Source organism: Panthera tigris, chromosome X, assembly GCF_018350195.1.
Source record: "Panthera tigris isolate Pti1 chromosome X, P.tigris_Pti1_mat1.1, whole genome shotgun sequence".
NCBI lineage: Eukaryota > Metazoa > Chordata > Mammalia > Carnivora > Felidae > Panthera > Panthera tigris.
In genome coordinates, this window is record NC_056677.1 from 78825723 (window position 1) to 78838350 (window position 12628).

At 38.4% G+C, this 12628-nt stretch overlaps 1 pseudogene; it reads left to right on the forward strand.

Annotated features, from left to right (window-relative positions):
* Positions 1-4867: 4867 nt before the first annotated feature.
* On the forward strand, positions 4868-6975 carry LOC102965249 (annotated as a pseudogene).
* The last annotated feature ends 5653 nt before the right edge of the window (positions 6976-12628 follow it).

Here is a 12628-nt window from a genome sequence, read left to right on the forward strand (position 1 = left end):
AATTTCTGGGCCACCTAACTTCTCCATATGTGTGGAATACATTTAATAGAATATGAGGCACAGTAACTACCAATAAAAGAAATGTGGGGGTGCCTGGGTGGCTCAGTCAATTAAGCATCTGACTTTGGCTCAGGTCATGATCTTGTGGTTCATGAATTGGAGCCCCATATTGGGCTCTCTGCTGTCAGCACAGAGCTTGCTTCAGATCCTCTGTCTCTCTCTGCCCCTCCCCTGCTCTCTGCCTGTCTCAAAACTAAACATTTAGAGAAAAAAATGTGTATTTACATCAAAATAAATTCTTTGGTAAGTTTCATATGAGTGAGGTTAATGGATTTCAGGAAAAAATGTACTATGGTGCTTTGTCATTCAGTTCTAGTGATTTCTTTTATCGGATTGAGTAACGTTGTTGTTACTTGTCCTTATCACAATAATTTATAATAATTGTAAGCACAGGAGACATTTTTCATTAGTTGAGAAATAGCAGGTTGATCAGTGACTTGCACATGTTTGACTTGTCCCTCCACAACTTATTTTAAAACAAAATAAAGATGATATAAAAGAAACAAGTCTGAATAGAAATTCATCTACTGGTTTGACTAGTAACTGTTTACCATATACATATAAGGTATTTTCTAGATTTTGCAATTACAAAAGTGATGTGGGTGGTACAAAGTGTCTCATGAAAAACTGTAAGAAAGGCAAGCCTTTTTAACGGTACTTAACACATTAGAACTTGGCATCACATTGCACAGCAACCAGTAAATTAAGTAATCTCTCTGAATAGTCTAAGTATTACCTAAAAAATGATAATAAGCAACTTTAAACAAGATATAATTTCACAAAAGGGTTAAAATATAACCGACCAATACATGCCATCAGTACAAGACTTAAAAGGGACCCCTCCTATACAAAACAATGTTCCACTTTGGAATTACAAGCATTCTTTGTTTTATTGCACTTTGATTACACTTTGCAGGTAATGCATATTTTACAAATTAAAGTTTGTGGCAACCCTACTTTGAACAAGTGTATTGGTGCCATTTTTTCCCAAAATTGCTAACTTCATATCTGTGTTGCATTTGGGTAATGCTCACAATATTTCAGACTATTTAATTATTGTATTGTTATGGTGATCAGTGATTATTGATATTGCTATTGTAACTGCTTTGTTATGACACAAATTGCACCTGTATATGATGGTGAACTTAATAAATATTGTGTGTGTTTTCTGACTTCTCCACTGACTGGCTGTTCCTCTATCTCACTCCCTCTCCTCAGTTCGTCCAATTCCCGGAGGAACAATATTGAAACTAGGCCAATTAATAGCCTTACAATGACCTCTATGTGTTCAAGTGAAAGGACAAATCATATGTTTCTCATTTTAAATCAGAAGCTTAAAATGATTAAGCTTAGTGAGGAAGGCATATCAAAAACCAAGAAAGGCTGAAAGCTAGGCCCCTTGGGTCAAACAGTTAGCCAAGTTATAAATGCAAGGGAAGTTTTTAAAGGAAATTAAAAGTATTACTCTAGTGAACACACAAATGATAAGAAAGAGAAACATCTTTATTGCTGATATGGAAAAATTTCAGTGGTCTGGATAGAAGATCAAGCCAGCTCCAATATTCCCTTAAGCCAAAGCCTAATCCACAGCAAGGCCCTAACTCTCTTTAATTCCATGAAGAGGTGGAGAAGCTGCAAAAGAAAAAGTTTGAAGCTAGCAGAGGTTGGTTCATGAGGTTTAAGGAAAGAAGCCATGTCCTTAACATAAAAGTGCAAGGTGAAACAGCAAATGCTTCAAGTAGATGTAGATGTAGAATCTGCAGTGAGTTATCCAGAAGATCTAGCTAAGATAATTAATAAAGGTGACTACACTCAATAACAGATTTTCAAAACAGCCTTCTACTGGAAGAAGACACCATCTAGGATTTTCATACCTAGAAAGGAGAAGCCAATGCCTGGCTTTAAAATGACAAGCTGACTCTCTTCTTAAGGGGTAATGCCGCTGGTGACTTTAAGTTGAAGCCAATGCTAATTCCAAAAATCCTAGAGGCCTTAAGAATTATGTTTATTCTGGCACAAAGAAATGGAATAACATTCCATGTTCATGGATTCAAAGAACAAATATTGTCAAAATGTCGATACTACCCAAAGAAATCTACATATTCAATGCAACCCATATCAAAATAACACCAGCATTCTTCACAGAGCTAGAAGAAACAATCCTAAAATTTGTATGGATCCATAAAAGAACCTGAATAGCCAAACCAATCCTGAAAAAGAAAACAAAAGCTGGAGGCATCACAGTTCCGGACTTCAAGTTGTATTACAAAGCTGTAATCATCAAAACAGTATGGTACTGGCACAAAACAGACCTATAGATCAATGGAACAGAATAGAGAACCCACAAATGGACTTACAAATTTATGGCCAACTATATATTGACAATGTAGGAAAGAATATCCAATGGAAAAAAAAGTCTCTTCAGCAAATGGTGTTGGGAAAACTGGACAACGACATGCAGAAGAATGAACATGGACCACTTCCTTACACCATACATGAAAATAAACTCAAATGGATGAAAAACCTAAATGTAACACAGGAATCCATAAAAATCCTAGAGGAGAAAACAGGCAACAACCTCTTTGACCTTGGCTGTAGCAACTTCTTACTTGACATGTCTCCAGAGGCAAGGGAAACAAAAGCAAAAATGAACTACTAGGAATTTATCAAGATAAAAACTTCTGCAAAGTGAAGGAAACAATCAGCAAACTAAAAGGCAACTGATGGAATGGGAGAAAATATTTGCAAATGACATATCAGATAAAAGGTTAGTATCCAAAATATATAAGGAACTTACCAACTCAACACCCCAAAAGCAAATAATTCAGTGAAGAAATGTGCAAAAGGCATGGATAGACAATTTACAAAGAAGACATCCAGATGGCTAACAGACAAATGAAAAAAATGCTCAACATCACTCTCATCATCAAATGAAATTGCAACCACAATGAGATACCATCTCACACCTATCAGAATGGCTAAAATGAACAACCCAGGCAACAGCAGATGTTGGCAAGGATGCAGAGAAAGAGGAACCCTTTTGCACTGCTGGTGGGAATGCAAACTGGTGTAGCCACTCTGGAAAATAGTATGGAGGTTCCTCAAAAAAATTTAAAAATAGAACTACCCTATGACCCAGTAATTGCACTACTAGGTGTATATCCAAAGGATACAGGAGTATTGTTTCAAATGGGCACATGCACCCCAATGTTTATAGCAGCACTATCAACAGTAGCAAAGGTATGGAAAGAGACCAAATGACCACCCATTGATGAATGGATAAAGAAGAATGGTATATATATACATACAATGGGATATTACTCAGTGATCAAAAAGAACGAAACCTTGCCATTTGCAACAATGTAGATTAACTAGACTGTATCATGCTAAGTGAAATAAAACAGTCAGAGAAAGACAAATATCATATGATTACACTCATATGTGGAATTTAAGATACAAAGCAGATAAGATACAAAACAGAAGAACATAAGGCAAAGGGAAGCAAAAATAAGATAAAGACAGAGAGGGAGACAAACCATAAGAGACTCTTAAATACAGAGAATAAACAGGGTTGCTGGAGAGGTGTTGGGTGGGTGGATGGGCTAAATAGGCAAGGGGCATTAAGGGGGACACATTTTCGGATCAACTCTGGGTGTTAGGTGTAAGTGATGAATCACTAAATTCTATTTCTGAAAAAAAAGAAAGGAGAAAAAGGAATTCCTGTGTGGGTCAGTCGTGTAAGTTTCTGACTGTTGATTTCGCCTCAGGTCATGATCTCACAGTTTGTGACATTGAGACCCATGTTGGGCTCTGCACTGACAGAACAGAGCCTGCTTGGGATTTTCTCTCTCCCTCTCTGTTTCTTCCCTTCTCTCACATGTGTGTGCACTATCCCCCCCTCAAAGTAAATAAATAAATAAATGTGTGTTGGGAGTACAGGTTTTTTAAGATTCCATTAAGGGCAAGTTGATCAAGGTCAATCTGCAGAGATTGCAGAGATTCTAGTAGCAACCCCCATGATGGGGAATGGGGGGAAGGTGGTGCTGGTGAGTGTACCTGGGACACATTGGTCATGTGATGCTATTGGGCATAACTATTGGGTCTTTGAAGTGAAACAATTTGAAATGGAAGGGAAAGATAGTGAGTGTTCTAGGGTGAAAAAAAGTATTAGTCAATGTTCCCTCTGGCTTTGCCATTTGAGTTAGCTTCACTGTGCTTATCTATGTTATAATTCTGTAAATTTTTGAAAAATGATAATAATGCATATGATTCTTGTCCACATAAATGCAAATTAATCTTGTCTAGTGGAACGTCATTGATTAGTGTCCTGCAGCTTGAGCTCTTCTGCATTTCAGAATTCCTTATTTTGTGTGTGTGTGTCTTAGAATTCTTCTTGGACCATGTGATACCTGAGTGGCATTGTCAATTTTGACTCAGGTCATGATCTCAAGGTTCGTGAGTTCAAGACTCCCTTTGGGCTCTACACTGACAGTGCAGAGCCTGCTTGGATCCTCTCTCTTCCTTTCTCTCTGCCCTTCCCCTGCTCGCTCTCACTCTCTGCTCTCTCTCTCTGTCTCTCTCTCCCTCAAAAATAAGTAAGCTTAAAAAAATTATGTCTGTTCTGGGATACTGACTGGCATTTTCTACTGGACAAGGAGAGGGTGCAGCTGCAGAAAACCAATCAGGGGAATTTCAATTCTCTGAGTGATGAATAAGGGAGGCAACAAGGAGGTTGGGTTTTGAGTCTGAGGCAAGGCTCTGCTCTTTCAAGAGGGACAGGAGCCATGGCTCAGAAAATGGAGTTGGTATGGGCCTCCTCCACTTGCAGGCCAAGGCCTCTATAGAAGACAGCACCTTACGTATGCAGACTCTTATGAGAGCATCCAGAGTTCGGAGGATCCACCTACCAACCAGGCCACAGCAGCTGGGCCAAATGCTAGTCCCCAGAGTTCACAGCCCCCAACAGCCAGTGAGATGGCTGTTGTTCGAGTTTTAGCAGCTGCCACTATGCCCAAAACAGTTTTAATGCTCATAATGCCACGACAAAAGGCCCAAATCGTGTGTATGGTTTCTTTCAGGCTCTTAATGCCAAGGAGATTTCCAATGTCCTATGTAAGGCAGCCTTTAAGTCCCAGGTTGCCACCCAAAGTTCTGAAAATTCAGCCTATGATATTTTCCACCTGTGAGTTAACAGCTAACAAGTCCAAGATGGCCTTTAAGTCCTTGAACACCACTATTAAAGTTGACCCAAGTGCCACCTACAATTTCTCTGTCATAGCCAGTGATATGGTTAATACTTAGTCTAAGACAGCCTTTAAGGCTTTGAATGACACCACTAAGCCCCCAAAAGCTTATACCCATACCCAGAATATTAAACAAGCTCCACAGATATCAGCAGATGGTTCTGAGGCTCAGACTCTGGAGTCCAGGAGTATAATTTGGCTATAATTTAGAACAAGAAAACACACAAGTTTAATACCTTGAATGTAGAAAAGGATAGCAGTGGGGATTAGAGGCAAGTTCTACTGGCTGCAGGGACCTGGAGGTCTGCACCAGGAGGGTGCAGGTACCTGGAGGTCTGCCAGGTGCACCCTCCAATGTGCTCTGGCAGACCCAATTGTCCTGGCAGAACCCATCAGGCTGGCAAAAACAGCCAGCCAGGCAGACCCCACCAGCACATCAGAACCTCCCAGCTATGACAGACCCCACCAGCCTGGAAGAACTCAGTTTCTTGGCAGAACCCCATTGTCTGGCTTGGTACAGTTGTCTGGCTGAACCCACTGGCCTGGCAGAACCCACCAGGCGGGCAGCATCCTTCAGATTGGCAAGGATCTCCTGATTGGCCACTACCACCTGACTGTCTTCTGCCACCTGATTGGCCACTTCCCACTGACTGGCCACTCCCACCTGACTGTATCCCCACTGATTGGTCAATTTCACCTGACTGGCAGAATCTGCACCCCTCTCCCAACTAGCATGCATCACAGAACCTGGGTTCCCCACAATGTCCAGATGTGGCCCTTCTTCAGGAAAGAACAAATAAGTTGATTAAATACTTGATGCTTAAATATTATACCAAGGTGCCCATCAAGCACTCAGAAATGCTGTGGGATATCAGCCATAAATGCACTGATGTTTATCCTGGAGAAGAAATTTGGGATTCAACTGAAGGAGATTGACAAGAGCACCTGCAGATTCTTCTCAGTAACCCCCAAGTCCCTGGCTGGCACACTGGGGACAAAGACACACCCAAGCTGGGTGTTCTCTTAGTGGCATTGGGCATCATATTCATGAATGGCAACTGTGCCAGTGAAGCTGTCCTCTGGGAGACACTAAGCAAGATGGGACCGAGTTCTGGGGTGAGATATTCTCTCCTTGGAGATCTAAGGAAACTTCTCGTTTATGAGTTTGTAAAGCAAAAGTACCTGGATTACAGACAAATGCTGAACAGCAACCCTCTGGAGTATGAATTCCTCTGGGGCCTCTGTTCCTACCATAAAGCTAGTGAGATGAAAGTGCTGAGATTCATTGCAAAGGTTCAGAAGAGAAATCCTTGCCACTGGACCGCATCATTCATGGAGGCTGAAAAAGAGGCCTTAAATGTTCTGAACGCTGCTGCAGCTGAGGCTGAGGACCAGGATGAGGAGAAAACCTGAGTGGAGATTGCAGATGGGACTGTATCTGGGCCCAGGAGCTGGGATGACATTGAGTTCGGGCTGCTGATCTGGGCAGAGGAAGGAGATTTTGGTGATCCCTGGTCCAGAATCCCATTTACCTTCTGGACCAGATACCACCAGAATGCCCACTCCAGATTTCCTCAGACCTTTGCTGGCTTCTTTATTGGCCCTGGTGGTACAGCCAATGCCATTTTTTTCTGCCAACTTTGGTGTCATTGGTTTCTTCTGGGTTGAGTGAAATTGGCGGATATTGATAATTAGTTGCAGTAGTCTTTCTGCTAAGTGAGGCTGAAGCCTCAGATTCCTTCTAAACACAGCTATCTAGAGAGCCACGTTCTGTTGATTGAAAGTAGCATGTGAGATCAATTTGTTTTATGTTCCTTGTTTGTTGCTTTTCTTCTCTCTGTGTGCTGTCAATCTTTGGTATAAGAGTTGAAACTGCAAAGTGAAAAAAAAAAAATGCCTATTCTGCCCGTGCTCTATAAATAGAACAAAATAGTCCGAATGACAGCACATCTGTTTACAGCATGATTTACTTAATATTTCAAGCCACTTCTAAGACCTACTTCTCAGAAAAAAAATCCTTTAAAAATATTACTGCTTATTGACAATGCATCTGGTCACCCAAGAGCTCTGATGGACATATACAATGAGATTAATGTTGTTTTCATACCCCTAACACAATATTCATTCTGCAGCCCATGAATCAAGGAGTAATTTTGACTTTCAAGTCTTATTATTGAAGAGATATATTTTATGAGACTATAGCTGTCATAGATAATAATTCTTCTAATGGATCTAAACAAAGTAAGTTGAAAACCTTCTGGAAAGGATTCACTATTCTGGACTCCACTGAGAACATTTTATGCTAAAGTGAAATAAGGCAGGCAGAGAAAGACAGATACCATATGTTTTCACTCATATGTGGATCCTGAGAAATTAAACAGAAGACCATGGGGGAGTGGAAGGGGGAAAAATTTACAGAGAGGGAGGGAGGGAGGCAAACCATAAGAGACTCTTAAATACTGAGAACAAATTGAGGGTTGATGGAGGGTGGAGGAGAGGGGAAAGTGGGTGAAGGGCATTGAGGAGGGTACCTGTTGGGATGAACACTGGGTGTTGTATGGAAACCAATTTGATGATAAATTATGTTTAATATATATTAAAAAACCTTTCTGACTTATGGTGAAAGGTCAAAGTATCAATATTAACAGGATTTTGAATGAAGTTGATTCCAACCCTCATGGAGGATTTTGAGGGGTTCAAGACTTCAGTGGAGGAAGTAACTGCAAATGTAGTGAAAATAGCAAGAGAAGTGAAATTAGAAGTGGAGCCTGAAGGTGTGATGAATTCCTACAATCTCACAATGAAAGTTTAACAGGTAAGGAGTTAATTTTTATGGATGAGCAAAGGAAGTGATTTCTTGAGATGAAATCTACTCCTGGTGACAATGCTGTGAAAATTGTTGAAATGACAACAAATAATTTAGAATATTACATAAAATTAGTTGATAAAGAAGTGGCAGGATTTTACAGGAATGACTCCAATTTTGAAAGAAGTTCTACCATGGGTGAAATGCTTTCACATAGCAACACACATCATTGGTGAAAGGAAGAGTCAATCAATGCGACAAATTTCATTGTTACTTTATTTTAAGAAATTGCCACAGCCACTCCAAACTTCACTAACCACCATCCTGATCAGTCTGTAGTCAACTTGAAGCAAGACCCTCCACAAATCAAAAAAAAAAAATGTGACTCACTGAAAGCTCAGATGATGGTTAGAATTTTTTAGCAATAAATAAGTTTTTTTAATCAAGGTGTGTACATTTTTCAGACATAATGCTATGGCACAGTTAATAGTATAGTGTAAACGTAAATGTTACATGCACTAAGAAACCAAAAAAAAAAAATCATTTGACTAGCTTTATTGCCATTTTTACTTTTTGCAGTGGTCTGGAACCAAACTGCAATTATCTCTAAGATACACCTGTACAGCATGGATCATTCTGTAGTTAATTCATCTCCCATGCAGTGACATCTGTCTCTCCTTAGAGGTCACATAGCACTTTTCAGTATCTTTATTCGGACACTTATGACTTTCTATTGTTTTATAGTCTCCACTAGAATGGATGGAAGCTTTTATAAGTACCTGGATTTTTGTGTTTGTATCATTCACAGCTCCTTGTATATAGGAAGTGCAAAATAGTTGTTGAACAAATAAATACCTTTGATGACTACAGATTCATTCATAAAATCCAGAATGATAGGAGGTAGCCTCTATAACAATACAGTTTTAATATGAATTAAAAGACAAAATTATTAGAAAGTTGATAATATAAATTATTATATTTCAAGAAATGGTAAAAACTGAAAAAAGAAAATCATTGTTTTTATTTATTTATTTATTTATTTATTCAGCAAGTATTTAATTGAGCTCCTGCAGTATACTACTTTACTAGGGACAGAGGCTATAAAGATGAATAAGACATGGTGTTTTCCTAAAAGAGTATGTTAATTGCATGCAAGGTAAGTTTTTTTTGGGGGGGGTATTAAATTTACAATGGGTTATTAAAGGATGCCAGGAATACTTATGATTATGGTGTTAATCTTAAAAGACTTGTCACAGAGGGAAAGTATGTCTATCTAAAGCCACTCCCACAGTGCTGTATTGCTACTAAATTCAGAGCATGGGTGATTAGACTGGACCACCTTTCAATTGCCTTTCTTCCCTAAGGATGTTATGTACTTACTGCGATAATGCAACTTAAAAAGAGTTAACATAGATTCCATTAATGTGCAACTTGCTTACTAGGAGTTGTGTCAACTTCAACAACTATCAAAAGAGCTGACATGACCACTATGACTCATATACACAAAATGACTCACGTCTCATACAGACTCAGATCATATATATATATATATGTGTGTGTGTGTGTGTGTGTGTGTATGTATGCACAATTCTATATAAAGTTTCTTAATTTTTAGAATGTAGATACGACCATTAAAAGTTAAGTTATAATATATCAGTGCTGTTCTGTGGTTATAAAATTTGATCTCTAATTAAATGTGACTTTTCACATTCTGACTTTTGGGGAGATGGAAGAGCCTCAGAATATTTAACAAAAATCTGCTGAAATGGTTAATTTTCATGAGTGAAAAGACATTGGTAGCTCACAGGGCAAATTCCCACATTACCTTTTCTTTTCATCCACAATGAATATTTTATCCATTAGACTATTCAAGATTTTGAATATTATTTCCATTGTTCTTCAAAATAGGCTTCGGTTTGCTTTCTCCTTTTACCCTTTGCCACCCTTACCCTTGGTGAAATCTCAAATCAGGAAGACTTTAAAATTCTTTTCTGCTAACACATTATTAAGAATTTGGGAAGTCCTAGACTAATATAAATTGTTTTTTAGGAAATTTTTTTTCTTAGCCAGTTTGGGTTACTATAACAAAATGCCACAAAATGTATGGCTTACAAATAACAGAAATTTATTTATTATAGTTCCAGAGGCTGAAAATACAAGATTGGGGTGCCAGCCTAGTTTTGTTCTTGTTAAAGTTGTCTTCTGGGTTGTGGATTGTTAATTCACATGCCAGAAAGAGGGTGAGAGAACTCTCTGAGGTCCATTTTATAAGGTTTCTAATCCTATTCATGAGGACTCTATTCCTGAGGGCTCCACCTCATTATCTAATTATCTTCCAAAGTCTCTACCTCCTAATATAATGATATTGTTGGTTAGGACTTCAACATAATATTGGGGGAACACAAGCATTCAGTCCTTACCAATTTTTTTCTAACAAAAATCCCTGAGATGCATCTTATAACATTGTCTTTTGCCTCCAAATTACTAGTGAAATGAAGCAGTGAAGAGACTTGCTACTGATAATAATAATAATAATAAGCAATAACAGTATGATTTACATAGCTCCTTTCATCTTCAACATTCTGAAAACATCCTGTAAAAGAATAATTTCTGATGTGTAACCATCTCTGGGGAAAATTTGTAAGCCATTAACTAGCTGGCCATCAGTTAGAGACAGGAAGTGAAGAATGTGCTTCCCAGCAGAAACTGCAGGATATACAATGTAATTACCTAATTTAGAGTTGGTTTAGGACACCGGAGCTAATTAATGTCCATATATTTGAAAAAGTAGCATTGGATAATTAGTGATTACAAAGTGATAAGGATTTCAATTGTGTATCTTAGTTAAAAGACAAAGATTCCAATAACAGTATCTTCACGAATGCTGATTCAGTGCTGCTTGAATAATGAATCATGGTGTGAAGCAATCAAGAGATGTGATAATTTCTCAGCTGGGAATATAATGTTACACACACACATATATGCACTCACAAAAGAATATAAAAAGTCTGTAGATTTATTGAGTGGATTTGCAAAAACAGTAATGTGTCCTAACACTAATTGCAACTGTTAATTTTACAATGCAGCTTCCCTGCCTTTTGATTCAACAGTGCAGGTGTACCCCATTATATGGGGATTTGCCAATGAGAAATTCACCATAATGGAAAAGTAGAGAATAAATTCAATATATGTTTCCAGAAACCTCACATGAACAGAAATTTTCCAGCAGACAGTTTCCAGGAGCATATACAAAATGAGATCTCCAGTTGTCTGTACCTTACCACAGAAATAGCAGGATGTGACCAGCTGCTACTCATATCTCCCACAGCCTGATCTTGGATGTGCCATCAAGTCTAGGCCATGTCAGTAGGGGAGGAGAAGTTGCCTGCATGAGGTAAGCATTTGAAACTAAAGCAAGGTAGAAAGAGCAGGGCTTCCTGCATCCCATGCCTGAATTGAGCCATGGCTTCAGGCCATGCAGGTAGCAGATGTTCAGAGTTAGTGGAGTAACTATACCACTCTTGTGCCATTAATCACCTATAGGAAGAAACTGAACAAAATAAATTTAAGAACACATTCCTTACATTCTATGGAAGAAGATCATTTGTTGTATAGAAATCTGCTCCACAAGCAATTTTTCTGGGTGGTGATTATTAGCTAAATCAAGTAATGCCCAATTATGGTGAGATCTGCCAGTAATTAAATGGCTATATGTTGGGAAGGCAACAGTAATGAAAAGAAAAACACCTATGAGCACTTAATAAAATGGTGAAGGGGAGAAATAAACACTCTTCAAATAGTTCAGATGAAAAATAAACATTTTATTCATTTAGCATATAGATCTCATGTTCTTATTTCCAGGGATGTTTTAAAAGATTTTATTTATTTTGAGAGAAAGAAACAGAGAGAGGGAGTAGCGGAGGGGCAGGGAGAGAAAGAGAGGGAGAGAGAGTACCAAGCAGGCTCTGTGCTGTCAGGATGGAACCCAATGTGGGGCTCAAACCCATGAACCCATGAGGTCATGACCTGAGCCGAAACCAAGAGTCAGAAGCTCAACCAACTGAACCACCCAGGGGCCCTCCAGCAGTATTTTAATGCTAACATTGGAGTATGAGGTTACTCCTATCTTCCCAACTCCCACTGCATCACATTAATTAGTAGCAATTGTAGAATCTTAGGATAGGAAGTGAAGCAAGACCAATTTTCTTGTCTCAATTAATATTGCAACTATATAAATCCAAATTAAACAATGTCCTGATTTTTAAAATTTAAATTATGTTTAAGAAAAATTTTATAAAATAAATAAGACATTCCTCTAACTTTCTTAAGAAAATATCCATTAGATAATTCAATAAGATTATTATTTTTAACAACTATTGATTATTGTAGCTAATGATTATTTGTGTTGAAAAAGAGTGATTCTCTCAGTTGTTATGGAGACTGTAGAGTTGTTTGTCCAACTGGTCAGCAAAACCATGTTCTTTATGATTTAGTCTACTATTTATGGTTATCTTATGTC